We start from the raw sequence: 13462 nt of genomic DNA, 5'->3' as shown, positions 1-13462 counted from the left end.
TCATATGTTATTAAAATAACCTTTTATTAATTGGCCTGTTGGCCTCTTGTTTGGGTGACTTTTTGGTGAGGGGTGTCTGTTACAGGTCCCCAGATCTAAACATCCTCCAGTCCACATTTTCTGATGAAATAAACGCTGGAAGAATTGTGTAATTACATTACATCACTAGCGCACTTGGGAATCTGTGTTTTTATATATATATATATATATATATATATATATATATATATAAGCTGGAACTAGTCATTTTGGTTCCCTGTGCCAGGCCAGAAAGAGAATTGGTGCCACCTCCTACCCCATATATAAAATAGGGACAGTGCGCACCAAAAATATAGAGGGATTGGCTTCATGAAGAAGGGGCATGGTCACAGAATAGTATCAATTCACACCACACAGTAGTGTCTGTTACACACATTACAGCATACAGTAGTACCCCTTATACACGTTACACGACACAGTAGAACTCCTTATACAAATTATACCACGGTAGAGACCATTACACCACAGTAGAACCCAATATACACATGCCAGGTAAAGCCCCTTATACACATTGTCAGGTAGAGCCCCTGCACCTCATTCCTCCTCCTCATTCTACCCTCCCTCCAGGATGTAGTGTGTATGTTTAAGCTGTATGTAGTGTTGGTGAGCAGTGTGTCACAACTGAGGGCCTGAGCTGACGGGAGGCAGCCTCAGTTGTAGGGGCTGAGATGTACCGGAACCTGGGAGGTTGTATCAGACCCCTGGACATGTAAGTAACATGAATAATAACTGCCCGAAGGCATGACCACGACAACTTGGATAAAAGTCAATGATGTTTATTATGACAACTCCGCAACACAGCAGCAGTAAAAGAAAACGTAAAAGTCAGCAAATAATAAATACAGTTCCTGGGTACTACAGGATGGCAGGAGCCACAGGGCACTGGTAGTGTGAGATAGTTCTTATGATCTTCTAGATGGAAAGTCCTTACCAGGCCCGATTGTAGCAATGGAGATAACCCAGGATTGTGCCAGCTGGTGTTCCAGGAAAAGCTGGGTTGCTGAAGGTAAAACAGCTGCTGTGGATACTGGCTGGAACCAGACTGTTGTTAGCACGGAGTGGATACTGGCTGGAACCAGTTAAATAATAAATGAACTTGGGAGCGATGAAATATGAACTGAAATGTAGAACTTGAGAGCGGAGAAATAATAATACCGGTGGAGAGTGGTAAAGTGTAGAAAGGACACCGGCCCTTTAAGGGAAGCTGTACTCTGCTGGAAGCTGAGCTGGAAGCAGGTAATGTTGTAGCTGGAAACAGATGAATCCACAATGGATTGGAGAGTCAGGCTACACCGCAGGTGGAATGCTGGTGCGGGTCTCTATGGTGGAAGTCTTGAGACAGGAGCTGGAACCTGGAAGACAATCACAGGAGAGAGACAAACAGGAACTAGGTTTGACAACCAAAGCACTGACGCCTTCCTTGCTCAGGCACAGTGTATTTATACCTGCAGCAAGGAAGGGATTGGCTAGGCAATTATGCAGATTAACAATACTGACAACAGATTGGAGGAAATGATCAGCTGACAGAATCCAAGATGGCTGCGCCCATGCAGACACTTGGAGGGAAGTTTGGTTTGTAATCCATGTGGTAATGAAAACAGTAATGGCGGCGCCGGCCACTGGAGACAGGAGACGCCAGGCTGACAAGTGCACATCCAACCACGCGGACACAGCGGAGGCCGCGGCTGACGTAATCGCCACTCTGACACTCTGCATGCAGAAGCTCAGGGACGGCGGCGGAGGCCGCGGGAGACGCCATGCCAGATGTAATAAGGAGTTACTGTGACAGCGTCTCAGAGAGACAGCAGAGGATGCAGGAATGTGAACATTAGGATAACAGATGGGATCCGGTCCTGGAGCGCTGAGCCAGCCTTAGGAGGCATCTGATGGGTAAGAAATGGCGTCCAGATACCCGGATCGTGACAGCACCCCCCCCTTTAGGAGTGGCCCCAGGACACTTCTTTGGCTTTTGAGGAAACTTGGAATGGAATCTCCGGACCAAGGCAGGAGCATGGACATCAGAAGCATTGGTCCATGAACGTTCCTCAGGACCATAACCCTTCCAGTCAATAAGATATTGTAGTTGACCGTAACGGTGACGTGAGTCCAGGATCTTGGCCACTTCATACTCAACGCCTCGTTGAGTTTGGACTTTCGGAGTTGGAGGAAGTGAGGAATGAAACCGATTCAAGATCAGCGGTTTCAACAGGGAAACATGGAATGTCCTGGGTATTTTTAAGAAGGGAGGCAACTGGAGTCTGTAAGCAACAGGATTGATGACTTGTTCAATCTTGAAAGGACCGATATAGCGAGGTGCAAACTTCATACTGGGAACTCTTAACCTCAAATTCTTCGTGGATAACCATACCCGATCACCCACCTTGAGAGCAGGAACTGCTCGACGCTTCTTATCCGCAAACTTCTTGTACCTGAACGATGCCTTGAGCAGAGCTGATCGTACGCTCTTCCAGATATTGGCAAACTGATGCAAGGTGATATCCACTGCGGGAACAGAAGTTGCTGGAAGCGGTTGGAACTCAGGAACTTTAGGGTGGAATCCAAAGTTAGTGAAGAATGGTGTTGAAGCAGATGAAGAATGATACTGGTTGTTATGACAGAACTCGGCCCAGGGAAGTAATTGAACCCAGTCATCTTGAGAGGAGGACACATAGATGCGGAGGAAGGCCTCCAAGTCCTGATTCACCCTCTCGGTTTGACCATTGGTCTGAGGATGGTAAGCCGTGGAAAACTTTAGCTTGACTTGGAGGACTTGACATAAACTTCGCCAGAATTTGGCTGTGAATTGAACTCCTCGATCTGAGATAATTTCTTCAGGAAGACCGTGGAGTCGGAAGATCTCTTGTATGAATACTTGAGCCAACTTGGAAGCTGACGGAAGACCGGTGAGAGGAATGAAGTGTGCCATCTTGGTGAACCGGTCAACTACCACCCAGATGGTATTGAACTTGTTGCACATGGGTAAGTCTGTAATGAAATCCATCGACAAGTGGGTCCATGGTCGACGGGGAACGGATAGTGGAACCAGTTGCCCCGCAGGCGACTGGCGGGATACTTTATATTGGGCACACTTTGGGCAAGATGCAATAAACTCCAAGACGTCCTTTTTCAGAGTTGGCCACCAATAGGACCTAGAGATAAACTCCAGGGTTTTTTGGATACCTGTATGTCCGGCAAAACGGGAAGCATGGGCCCAATGCATGAGCTTCTTCCTTAGCATCGGCTTCACAAAACTTTTCCCTGATGGGGGCGTAGAGTCCATCCCCACCGTGGAGAATGCCAACGGATTTATAATAGGATGCTTGTCTGAAGACTCTGACTCATTTTCTTGCTCCCATGAGCGGGAAAGGGCATCGGCCTTGCGATTCTGAGAGCCCGGACAGAACTGGAGTTTAAAGTCGAACCTGGAAAAGAAAAGTGCCCATCTGGCCTGACGAGGGTTGAGACATTGTGCGCCCTTCAGGTATAAAAGGTTCTTGTGGTCTGTAAGTATGGTGATTAAATGAGAAGCTCCCTCCAACAGATACCTCCACTCTTCTAGAGCGAGCTTGATGGCTAGCAACTCCTGGTCGCCAATGGCATAGTTGCGCTCAGCTGGGGAGAACTTCCGGGAGAAGAAACTGCAAGGATGTAAATGGCCATCTTTAGCCCTCTGAGATAACACCGCTCCTACTCCAACGGAGGAGGCATCCACCTCTAGGAGTCGATGTCAGGCTGTTTCAGGACAGGCGCAGAGATGAACCTCTGTTTTAAAAGATGAAAAGCTTGCATGGCTTCTTCAGACCACTTGGACGGGTTAGCACCCTTCTTGGTGAAAGCAGTAATAGGCGCCACAATGGTGGAAAAGTCTCGTATAAACTTTCGGTAATAATTGGCGAACCCTAAGAACCTCTGGACCCCTTTGAGGGTTAAGGGTACTGGCCAATTCTGAATTGCTTGTAGTTTCTCAGGATCCATCTCTAGTCCGGAACCGGACACAATGTACCCTAGAAACGGAATGGACTTGACTTCAAAGACGCATTTTTCTAATTTGCAATAGAGATGATTGACACGGAGACGGGACAGAACCTCTTTAACCCAAAACGATGTTCCTCTAAATCGTTGGCAAAAATGAGGATATCGTCTAGATAGACCACGACATGACGGTATAGAATGTCTCTGAAAATCTCATTGACAAAATGCTGGAAGACAGCTGGAGCATTGCTCAATCCGAAGGGCATGACGAGGTACTCATAATGTCCGTCACGGGTGTTAAAGGCGGTCTTCCACTCGTCACCCTCACGGATCCGGATGAGATTGTATGCACCTCGCAAGTCCAGCTTTGTAAAGATGGTAGCTCCGCTAACTCTGTCAAAGAGCTCAGTAATCAGGGGTAAAGGATAACGGTTCTTGATGGTAATGTCGTTCAAACCTCTGTAGTCGATGCACGGCCGCAGACCACCATCTTTCTTTTTTACAAAAAAGAAGCCTGCGCCGGCTGGGGAAGAAGAAGGTCGAATGAACCCCTTTGCTAGGTTCTCTTTAATGTATTCCTCCATAGAATTCGTCTCAGGCAGAGACAACGGATAAGTTCGGCCTCGAGGTGGAACCTTCCCTGGAACGAGATCAATCGGGCAGTCCCATTCTCTATGAGGAGGAAGGATATCAGCAGAAGCTTTACTGAACACATCCGTGAAATCTTGATATGGAGGAGGTGGAACATCAGACGACCTGGGGGAGGAAGAACAGACAGGCAATACTTTAAACAAACATGTCTCTGCACAGGAGGAACCCCATGCCAGGATTTGCGTAGTCGTCCAATCAATTGTAGGATTGTGAAGACGGAGCCATGGAAGGCCCAGGACCACAGGATGTGTGGCTCTTGGAATCACTAAAAGTGAAATAAGTTCGGAATGAAGAACTCCCACTCTCAGACGAACTGGTAGAGTCCTTAGAGCAATAACAGTATCAAAAATTTTACTGCCATCCACGGCAGTTAAGGAAAAGGAGGAAGGAAGTCTCTCGGTGGGTAGGGACCACCGTTTAACATAGGCTTCAGTAATAAAGTTCCCAGCTGCTCCGGAATCAAGGAGAGCAATGACGTTCCGATAACGTTGAGCAACTTGAAGCGAGACTGGGAGATTACAATCATGAGGAGATGGAGAGGAGATCATTACTCCTAGCCGGCCCTCTCCTGGGCGAGCTAGGGTTAGGAGTTTTCCCGGACGTTCGGGACAGGCATTGATGGTGTGAGACGGAGCTGCACAGTAAAGACAAAGAGACTCAGAGAGACGTCTTCGGCGCTCAGCAGGAGTTAAACGGGAACGGCCAATTTGCATGAGCTCATCTTTAGATGGTGACAGTTGACGAGGAGGAGGAGCAGAAGATTTTGGAGCAGATGATCTTCCACGCTCAGTTGCTCTCTTTCTGAAACGTAAATCAACTTTCGTGCAGAGTGAGATTAGCTCATCTAACTTAGAAGGTAAGTCTCTGGTAGCTAACTCATCTTTAATAAGCTCAGATAAGCCATGCCAGAATGCAGCATACAGGGCCTCGTCGTTCCATGCCAGTTCGGATGCCAGGATCTGGAACTGTATCAGATATTGTCCTACAGTACGTGACCCCTGGCGTAAACGGAGAATTTCGGATGAAGCTGAGGTTACCCGGCCTGGCTCGTCGAAGATGCGCCTGAATGTTGACACGAATGCAGTGTAAGAAGATAGCAGGGTGTCGGACCTCTCCCATAACGGTGATGCCCAGTCAAGGGCGGAGCCACTGAGAAGAGAGATGATGTAGGCAATTTTTGTACGGTCACTGGGAAAATTGCCAGGTTGTAGCTCAAACTGAATCTCACACTGGTTGAGAAATCCCCTGCAGAATCTTGGAGATCCGTCAAATTTTGCTGGCGTTGGAAGATGAAGACGTGGAGCAGAAATGGGTAAGGTGGGTGGGGTTATAGCTGGAGTCACTGTGGTTGACGCACCAGATGCGCCTGATCCACGGAGAGTTGTCTGAATCCCATCCAGCCGAGTAGAGAGATCCTGGAGACAGCGGATGATGTGGCCCTGTGCAGCCTCCTGATGTTCTAGTCGGGCTGCCAGTTCTTGCATCGGCCTGGCCGCTTGATCCTGGTCTCCGGCTGGATTCATTAGGTCAGTGCTTACTGTCACAACTGAGGGCCTGAGCTGACGGGAGGCAGCCTCAGTTGTAGGGGCTGAGATGTACCGGAACCTGGGAGGTTGTATCAGACCCCTGGACATGTAAGTAACATGAATAATAACTGCCCGAAGGCGTGACCACGACAACTTGGATAAAAGTCAATGATGTTTATTATGACAACTCCGCAACACAGCAGCAGTAAAAGAAAACGTAAAAGTCAGCAAATAATAAATACAGTTCCTGGGTACTACAGGATGGCAGGAGCCACAGGGCACTGGTAGTGTGAGATAGTTCTTATGATCTTCTAGATGGAAAGTCCTTACCAGGCCCGACTGTAGCAATGGAGATAACCCAGGATTGTGCCAGCTGGTGTTCCAGGAAAAGCTGGGTTGCTGAAGGTAAAACAGCTGCTGTGGATACTGGCTGGAACCAGACTGTTGTTAGCACGGAGTGGATACTGGCTGGAACCAGTTAAATAATAAATGAACTTGGGAGCGATGAAATATGAACTGAAATGTAGAACTTGAGAGCGGAGAAATAATAATACCGGTGGAGAGTGGTAAAGTGTAGAAAGGACACCGGCCCTTTAAGGGAAGCTGTACTCTGCTGGAAGCTGAGCTGGAAGCAGGTAATGTTGTAGCTGGAAACAGATGAATCCACAATGGATTGGAGAGTCAGGCTACACCGCAGGTGGAATGCTGGTGCGGGTCTCTATGGTGGAAGTCTTGAGACAGGAGCTGGAACCTGGAAGACAATCACAGGAGAGAGACAAACAGGAACTAGGTTTGACAACCAAAGCACTGACGCCTTCCTTGCTCAGGCACAGTGTATTTATACCTGCAGCAAGGAAGGGATTGGCTAGGCAATTATGCAGATTAACAATACTGACAACAGATTGGAGGAAATGATCAGCTGACAGAATCCAAGATGGCTGCGCCCATGCAGACACTTGGAGGGAAGTTTGGTTTGTAATCCATGTGGTAATGAAAACAGTAATGGCGGCGCCGGCCACTGGAGACAGGAGACGCCAGGCTGACAAGTGCACATCCAACCACGCGGACACAGCGGAGGCCGCGGCTGACGTAATCGCCACTCTGACACTCTGCATGCAGAAGCTCAGGGACGGCGGCGGAGGCCGCGGGAGACGCCATGCCAGATGTAATAAGGAGTTACTGTGACAGCGTCTCAGAGAGACAGGAGAGGATGCAGGAATGTGAACATCAGGATAACAGATGGGATCCGGTCCTGGAGCGCTGAGCCAGCCTTAGGAGGCATCTGATGGGTAAGAAATGGCGTCCAGATACCCGGATCGTGACACAGTGTATGTGTCAGGGACGTGCGGTGAGGTAAATGGCTCAGGAGGCCAGATTTACACACAATATAACCAGTGTTCATGTAGGCATTATACACAGGTGCAGCAGAATATACTGCTAGAAATTTGGTGATGTCTGGAAAAGTTATTCTAAAATTATTAGAAAAATAGAAAGAAGATATTTCTAATTTATTCTTTGTATTTTTCATATACTTTATATAGTCAGAACTCTGGCATATATACGTTAGTTTGACAGGAAAGATTCTGCCTCACGTCTCTCACCCCACCGCACGTCACTGGCGTGTGTATGAGAGAAAGAGAGAGAGAGCACCCCGCACCCACCTTCTTCCAACCCTGGGTGATGTCAGTGATGCAAAGAGAAAGCTTGGTATTGGTGTAGGCAGCCATTAGTCTGAAACAGACGTTTTTCTCTGTACATGAAATGAGCGTGTACGCAAGGATGAGAACTGTCTTGTGGTATTGTGATGGGAAGGTAACGGGTGTGTAGCCAGAGTTTCATCCTATTCTGAATCCTGCATATGCTCAGTGGTCACTTATATCAGATGGATCTGTTGCACCGAGCACGGGGAAGGAGTAAGTGCCAATTAAATGACCATAGTTACTTTTGTGCTCAGAAAAAGTGGGGCGGTGTGATGTGTACGAATTAAGATATACATATAGTCACGTTAGCATTCTGTTTTGAAATCCATCCAAATTCTATACACAGCCAGACTCAGACTGGCATTAGATTTGGAAGGTCCTGATTATACCCACAAACACACATATAGATAGGTATATATATTTATTATATATGCTTTCCATATGCACATGTAAAACAGTTTTGCCCTTAAGGCACTAGATGTTTCAACATTGTTGGTTTAAATACATACCAAAGATTTTATTTCACAGCAGACCTCTTCATATAATCCCAGGGGGGTACCATACATTGTGCTATGCTATGTGTTGCATACTTTGCGTGTTCAGGACATATTGCTAAATTGTAATTTATTTATTTTGCAAAATGCTCCCTTGGAGAGTCCTAGGTTTTTATCCTAGTATTAAACTAAATACTAAAAGAAAGTAACGGAAAACGACAAAAGAAACCCATTTCCCAATTATCAACTGTACCAGGAAGATCAATGTCACTAACTAAATTACCTTGATAGAATCAATTAAAGCAGCACATTTTTTTTTCTTTTTAGTATCAACTATGTGAATTGTACCTACCAGTAGGAAAAGATTTACAAAGTACAGAAGATTTTATTTTCATAAAGAGATTTCTAAAGTACTTTCTTGGCATACATCCTGCTCATTTATCTGTTGTCATGGCATACATTCACCAATCCAAACCATTTATTCGGATGGGGGAAAACAAACCGCAATAAAAAAAATGCATTTCAAGGTGTATTTTGAAAATCTCACAAATGAAGACAGTTCTTTTCGGTTTGACTTGCATGGAACAAAAAGGTTAACAATACTTTGCTGAAGCTAGGGTCATGCAGATCTCTACGTGGCCATGGTATTATATGGTATGGTATGGATGGTGTAATGGTTAGCATTACTGCCTCACAGCACTGAGGTCATGGGTTTGATTCCCACCATGGCCCTAAATGTGTAGAATTTGTATTATCTCTCCGTCCCGACCAAAACCCCCCCCCCCCAAAAAAAAAACATTGTGTGTATGTGTGTTTAGAGCAGACTAGATGGTTCTTATGTGCCATCAAATTCTATGTTTCTATAATTTGCCGCCAACCACTGTTTGCTCACTGAGCACCAGTAAAAGAAATAAACACTACAATACTGACCACATCTATTTCAAATTAATTCTGTCTTACTACTACACCACCCTCTTTCTCACCACACAATCCTAATTAAAATTCCTAATCTTCCTCTCCACCTTCAAAAATGTGTTCATCTCCTCTCATCTCTACAAACCATTTCCTGAACATACCTGCCTCTCCAATTACTGTCCCTTTTCTCTACTGTCATTTGCTGTCAGACTGCTTGAATGGCTTGTCTCCAGCCAAAAGACCTACTGAACTTCCTCTCCACCCATTCTAGAGGTTCGGTCATCTTTAACCTACTGAAACTGAACTTGCTAAAGTGACCACTGACCTACTTTTAAGTGAAAGGGTCACTTCTCTCATACTGCTTGTCAGCTTCATTGATTTCAACACTGTGTATCACATCTTCTTAATATCCTTCACTCTTTTGGGCTTCACAGCACTACCCTCTACTGGTTAACTTCCTACCTCTATGATTGCTTCTTTAGTGTCCTCAGCCTCTGCTCATCGCTATCTACACCAAGTCTTTTGGTGAACTCATACTATCTTTTGGCCTCCACTATCACTTCTATGCAAATGACACTCAAATATACCTTTCTTTAACTTTCTCATTCTTTCTTATCCCACATGTCTACCTGCCCTCTGCCATATCTTCCTGGAACTCCTTGGAAGTTCACTGCACACATCCAGTTACTCCTTCAGTCCTTTCACTTCTTTCTTCATAACTTTGTCAAAATTTGCCCTTTTCACATTCATGAAGCAAACAAAACCTACAGTATCTGCTCATTATTTCACACCATGTCTCACCTTTAGAATCCATCTTTAATGGAGCTGCAAAATATATCTTCTTTTCCTCTGCTCCTCATCAATCACCCCAATCTGTAAGTACCTTCAGTGAATACTCTAGAATTCAATTCAAATTACAGACTATCAAGGTCCTCACAAGGGTATCCCCTTCACACATCTCTAACCTAATCATGGTATACATACCCATCCTAACGTTTTTGTTTTTCCACTGGCTATTCCTCCCCTTTCATTCTAACCTCCAAGTCTTTTCCTGCATTGCTCCTATCTAGGGAACTCTCTCCCTTACTTGACCAATCTCCACTCTGTAAAATTTCTCAAGTAGTCCCTCAAAACATATCTCTATATTCTTGTATAACGAGTTTTATGGTAAGAACTTACCTTTTTTTTAAACTCTTTCTGCGAGGTACACTGGGCTCCACAAGGAATGGACAATGGGGTGTAGAATAGGATCTTGATCCGAGGCACCAACAGGCTCAAAGCTTTGACTGTTCCCAGAATGCACAGCGCCGTCTCCTCTATAACCCCGCCTCCCTGCACAGGAGCTCAGTTTTTAGTTAACCAGCCCAATGCAGTAGCAGGTAAAAGAGACAACAACAGTTAGTAGCCACATACACCACACTCTCACGACAGGAGAAGTGTCAGCGGCTAATGCCATACCAACCAAAAGAAGCTAAGTGCGTCAGGGTGGGCACCTTGTGGAGCCCAGTGTACCTCGCAGAAAGAGTTTTAACAAAGGTAAGTTCTTACCATAAAACTCGTTTTCTGCTGCGGGGTACACTGGGCTCCACAAGGAATGGACAATGGGTATGTCCTAAATCAGTTCCTTATGGGAGGGGACGCACTGTAGCGGGCACAAGAACCCGGCGTCCAAAGGAAGCATCCTGGGAAGCGGCAGTATCAAAGGCATAGAACCTTATAAACGTGTTCCCTGAGGACCACGTAGCCGCCTTGCACAATTGATCAAGGGTCGCACCACGTTGGGCCGCCCAAGAAGGTCCAACAGACCGAGTAGAATGGGCCGTAATGTGAGCAGGAGCAGACAGACCAGCCCTCACATAAGCATGTGCAATCACCATTCTAATCCATCTGGCCAGGGTCTGCTTGTGAGCAGGCCAGCCACGTTTGTGAAATCCAAACAAAACAAAGAGAGAATCAGATTTTCGAATAGAAGCAGTTCTCTTCACATAGATACAGAGAGCCCATACCACATCCAAAGACCGCTCTTTGGGAGACAAATCAGGAGAGACAAAGGCCTGAACCACAATCTCCTGATTAAGGTGGAACGAAGAAACCACCTTAGGTAAATATCTGGGACGAGTCCTAAGAACCGCCCGGTCACGGTGAAAAATCAGATATGGGGAACTACAAGACAAGGCACCCAGATCCGACACTCTTCTAGCAGAGGCAATAGCCAGCAAGAACACCACCTTAAGGGAAAGCCACTTAAGGTCAGCTGAACCAAGGGGTTCAAATGGAGGCTCCTGCAACGTCTCCAAAACCACCGACAAGTCCTAAGGAGCCACAGGCGGGACATAGGGAGGTTGGATACGCAACACACCCTGAGTGAAAGTATGAACATCAGGTAAAGTCGCAATATTTCTCTGAAACCACACCGACAAGGCAGAAATATGAACCTTGAGGGAGGCCAGACGCAGGCCTAAATCTAGGCCTTGCTGCAGAAAAGCCAAAAGTTTGGCTGTACTAAACTTGGAAGCGTCATAATTGTTAGATGCGCACCAAACAAAGTAGGAATGCCAGACCCTATGATAAATCCGAGCAGAATCCGGTTTCCAGGCCCGCAACATAGTTTTAATGACCTCTTCAGAAAAAGCCTTAGCCCTCAAGACGGAAGCTTCAAGAGCCACGCCGTCAAAGATAGCCGGGCTAGGTCCTGGTAGACACAGGGGCCCTGAACGAGGAGGTCTGGGCGTTGTGGAAGTAGAAGTGGACGGTCCGACGATAGGCCTTGCAGGTCTGAGAACCAGTGCCGTCTGGGCCACGCCGAAGCTATGAGAAGCAGATTTCCTCTTTCTTGCTTGAACTTCCGAATTACCCTGGGCAGGAGTGACACCGGAGGGAACACGTACGGCAGCCGAAACCTCCACGGCACCGCCAGCGCATCCACGAATGCTGCTTGAGGATCCCTTGTATTTGCTCCGAAGACCGGAACCTTGTGATTGTGTCGAGACGTCATTAGATCTACATCTGGAAGACCCCACTTTTCCACTAGGAGTTGAAACACTTCTGGATGGAGGCCCCACTCGCCGGCATGTACGTCCTGACGACTGAGAAAGTCCGCTTCCCAATTCAGGACTCCCGGAATGAATATTGCCGATATGGCCGGCAGATGGCATTCCGCCCAACGTAGAATCCGTGATTGTCCGTGACCCAGTTAAATATCCAGAAGGGACGACCCCTGCACAATTGTTGGTCCCGGAGCCACCAAAGCAGCGACAGATGGACCTCCGGAATCAATAAGATCATTTGAGATCTGATCCGGTGAGGCAGGCCGTCCCACTTGGCTAGAATCAGCCTCTGGAGGGGGTGAGAGTGAAATTGAGCATACTCCACCATGTCGAATGCTGATACCATGAGGCACAGCACCTGCATTGCCGAATGTATCGACACTTGCGGACGAGAAAGGAAGCAACGAATCCTGTCCTGAAGCTTCAGGACTTTCTCCTGAGACAAGAACAACCTCTGGTTGTGAGTGTCCAACAGCGCTCCCAGGTGCACCATGCTCTGAGCAGGGACCAAGGAGGATTTCTTCCAGTTGATGAGCCACCCGTGGGCTTGTAGAAACCGGACCGTCATATCCAGATGACGCAGGAGAAGATCTGGGGAATTTGCCAGGATTAACAAGTCGTCCAGATACGGCAGTATCCTGACCCCTTGAAGGCGGAGTACCACCGTCATCACCGTCATCACCGCCATAACTTTGGTGAAGACTCGCGGAGCCGTTGTTAAACCAAAAGGTAATGCCCGAAACTGGTAATGGTCAATAGCAAACCTCAGGTATTGTTGATGTGACACTGCTATAGGAATATGCAGGTAAGCATCCTGTATGTCCAGGGAGACCATGTAGTCCCCAGGTTCCAAGGCCAGAACTATAGAGCGAAGAGTTTCCATACGGAACTTGGAAATCTTCACAAACCTGTTCAATGCCTTGAGGTTGAGAATGGGCCGGGAGGACCCATTCGGTTTTGGGACTAGAAACAGTGGAGAATAGTACCCCGGACCCCTCTGAGCAAGAGGCACTTGTACTACGACTCCTGTATCCAGGAGGGTCTGTACCACCGAGTGTAGAGTTTTTGCCTTTGTCTAGTCCAAAGGGACGTCTGTCTGGCAAAATCGATGAGGGGGT

This window comes from Pseudophryne corroboree, chromosome 1 (genome assembly GCF_028390025.1).
Source record: "Pseudophryne corroboree isolate aPseCor3 chromosome 1, aPseCor3.hap2, whole genome shotgun sequence".
NCBI lineage: Eukaryota > Metazoa > Chordata > Amphibia > Anura > Myobatrachidae > Pseudophryne > Pseudophryne corroboree.
This window is presented reverse-complemented; position numbering follows the sequence as displayed.